This window comes from Brassica oleracea, chromosome C3, assembly GCF_000695525.1.
Source record: "Brassica oleracea var. oleracea cultivar TO1000 chromosome C3, BOL, whole genome shotgun sequence".
Classification (NCBI taxonomy): domain Eukaryota; kingdom Viridiplantae; phylum Streptophyta; class Magnoliopsida; order Brassicales; family Brassicaceae; genus Brassica; species Brassica oleracea.
In genome coordinates this window covers 4,754,854-4,755,210 of record NC_027750.1, presented here as the reverse complement: position 1 = coordinate 4,755,210, position 357 = coordinate 4,754,854, and positions in this window count along the sequence as shown.

Below are 357 nucleotides of genomic sequence, written 5' to 3'. Positions count from 1 at the left end.
AAAAAAAAAGGAGAGATTTTTTACCGATTGAAAGTGAAGCAGAGCGCGGATGAGCAAACCCTAGTGCCGGAAAGTGAAAACTGCTAGGGGCTTCTGCACCGTGTTTCTCTTACGCCTCTTTCTTTCCTTTATCTCCTTCCTTGCTTGCTTTCTTGATGTTTGATGTTTGATTTTTGACAAATGTGTTAATGGTTCTCGCCTCGCATACCGTTGCGTTTAACCCGGGTTTTGTTTATTGCGAACATACCCCTAATATTTCTTCAGTCTCTCGTAATTTTCCAAAAAGTTTATATTTCTTACTCGAGACCAGAAATTGGATTTACAAAGACCAGACTTACTAATTTAAAAAATTGTTTA